Raw genomic sequence first — 2,967 nt, 5'->3', positions numbered from 1 at the left:
CTCCCAATAAAATATTTGTTATTTAGGCTATCAACCAACATTCACAAACCATGTTATTTTTAACAGAAAAGCAAGCATGGGCTGCTGCGTGCATGGTTTGGCATGGCAGAATGCGAGCAGCGCGCTTCCTTTATTATCACTAAAAGCTGACATCTCAGTTAATCGCGATCTATAAATAAATATATGCACAATGAATCTTTCACAGTGTCTACACTTCATGTGTTAAAATAAAAGGATTCGTTAGCATGCAATTTCAGCACTGTGGTGAGTAGATTCTAACTTAAAGGGGTCATATGATGCGATTAATTCCAAAAGAGGACAATATCCACTTCGTCATGCCTGGAGCTGATCCTTGCTGGTCGCTGAGAAAATACATCAACTTCACGCTGTCTATCGCCGGATCGGCTTTCACCGTGGACGAAGCGGAGGTCTCTTCCCGCCCGCACCCGCACTCGCCCATCAAGAGTTGTCCCGCGCCGCACCCTGTTGCGTTGGGTCCTGCGGTACTCCGAGTGCAGGTCTCTAGCACTGGCTCCCCCATACTGCCTTTCTGTCCTTTCTCTCCAAATAGACAGCCTCTTTTGTCACCCTTCTCTCTCTTGATGCCATCTGGTCCGGGGGGGCCAGCTGGTCCTTGTATGCCAGGCTCGCCCACCTCTCCCTATGTTCCATTCCAGCCGGGCCCCTGCCCCCTGGGTCTCCTTTCAGCCCGGTTAAACCTGTATCTCCTTTGTCTCCTTTGAGGCCCATTTCACCTGCACACATTAAAAACAAGTGGAATTTAAAATAAACGGCCCATTCGCAGGAAACTGTTACTGTATATTTCACTGCTTGATTCTTAAACCAATCCTGCTTAAGTAGTTACAGCCAGTAGTTATTCATCATTACCAACTCTAAAGAACTACATTATTTCAACCCCATCACAGAGAGTCTTTAATTCATATATTTAGATTACAGTAAATTCTGATAGTATCACTTTCTGTGTGCCTTGTAAGAAATTGCAGACTTTGATGTCACTACTTTCAAAAATATCGGGGGAGGGGGAGGAATGTTGCATTATAACATGGTTAAATAGAAAGTAAGGGACAGATAAAAATTCTAGATTCTCAAAAGCATTTTCTAAAAAAATGTCTACATAATGAAAACATAGTATAATAAATGCCAATAGTTATTTACCTCTAACCCTAAAGCTCTACATTATTTCAACCCCATCACAGTCAGTCTATAATTCACATACTTAACTGAGTAAATTCTGATAGTATCGCTTAGTTTCAGAAATTACACATAATTAAAAAAAAAAAGGTCATCACCCTTATTAGGAGAGATTAGCCATAACAGAGTTGAAATATTGAGCTTCATGAGGTCAGTGTAGATGTAACAAAATGCTTAAAGTTGCATCTCTTTGAACTGTGGTCTGAACGATTTTTATGGCACTCCTTTGAATATGTCTAAAAGATCAAAACATTATGCAGACTGTAGCGCGGTGACGTCATGTATTTTGACATCACGCATGTGTTAGTGCGCATGTGCAAAGTGACGTAACACGTCTTAAAACGTATGTGCCGTAACTCACTTTACTGCGTTATAATTTTATTACTTTAGCTTCCATGATTTTGATAGTTTTCGATTGTCTCATTAGAGGTAAAATTATATAGGCCTAATTATACATAATTAAAGAGAACACTCTGATTTCTATGCTTAATAGATGCTGCTTAGTGTACAGAGGTTACCGTGGAAACAGCTCTATTTTGGTGTTCCATAGCTGGTTTGAAGAAGGCATTTACACCGTTTTAAAGCAAACTCCTTGTGAACATTGTGGTTGCCATGTGAGATAAATCACTTGTAGTATAATTATTTCATTAGCCTACATTTAGATATTTATAGATGTACGTTACCAAAATGATTAATGCATATACATATACAACATCAAGATAATAAAAAGATGTAATGAAAACATAAATTGTGCTCATTTACTTACTGGTTCTGTTGCCACCGAATTTCTCTTTGTTTTCGAACACATAAGGATGCCTATTACAAACATCCGGTATTCAAATCAGAGTCTTCATTCGTGTTTTTTTTTTGTTTTGTTTTTCTGACATCTGATCGGCCACCCCAATAATTAAGATGCTACTATTTCATTTTCTTTGTTTCATCGTACTGAAAGAAGCATTTATTTTATCCTCGAACTCAAGGATGTGACGCGTCTGGTGTTCATCTTCTTACGGAGTGAAAAACATCGCAGAGCAGGTCACTTTTGATAATAGGAAACAAAGTCTCAGCATTCAAATTCTATTAGCTGTATTAAGAATTTCAAAGGATACAGTTTTGGAGCTCTTTAGTGGCGTGACGGTTCACGCGTGCTCCCGCTTTGCCTCAGTTCAAGCGAAGCAGGAGTGCATTCTATAATTAGCATGAAATAGCTAAACATTGAATGAACATCCGACCCATGTTGAAAGATACACTACGTGTACACAGTACACAACGTACTGAAAGTATAGTGTATCACTCAATGAGTGTTTCAACCGTGGAAAGACAGCAGTTTGAAAACACTGTCACATAACCTCAGAAACTCCATTTAGTGTCCATAAACTAGCGAGAAAAATGTACACTAGAGGAGAAATTTGCAAACATTAAATTTATATATTTACTCATAATTGCTCATTTTATTATAATCAATAAAAATGTATGTAACGTCATTATAAAAAATGGTCTAATATGAACTTGTATACAAATCAATTGTTACTTTTAACCGTAACAATAAGGTTCCCTGTATAATTTAGTTTAGAAAAATTTAGAAAAAATAATGTACAGTACCAGTCAAAAGCTTTTGAACAGATTTAAAAAATTTTTTTTTAAAGAATTCTCTTCTGCTCACCAAGCCTGCATTTATTTCATCCAAAATACAGCAAAAGCAGTAATATTGTGAAGTATTTTTACTATTTAAAATAACTGCTTTTTATTTGAATA

General features: G+C 37.3%; 1 pseudogene; it reads right to left on the bottom strand.

Annotated features, from left to right (window-relative positions):
- LOC107715494 (otolin-1-A-like) overlaps positions 1–2,967 on the bottom strand; it is an 11,414-nt pseudogene that overhangs the window by 1,018 nt on the left and 7,429 nt on the right.

The sequence above is a fragment of the Sinocyclocheilus rhinocerous genome, unplaced genomic scaffold (genome assembly GCF_001515625.1).
Source record: "Sinocyclocheilus rhinocerous isolate Xijiao unplaced genomic scaffold, SAMN03320098_v1.1 scaffold510, whole genome shotgun sequence".
In the NCBI taxonomy this organism is placed as follows: Eukaryota; Metazoa; Chordata; class Actinopteri; order Cypriniformes; family Cyprinidae; genus Sinocyclocheilus; species Sinocyclocheilus rhinocerous.
This window is presented reverse-complemented; position numbering and strand designations above follow the sequence as displayed.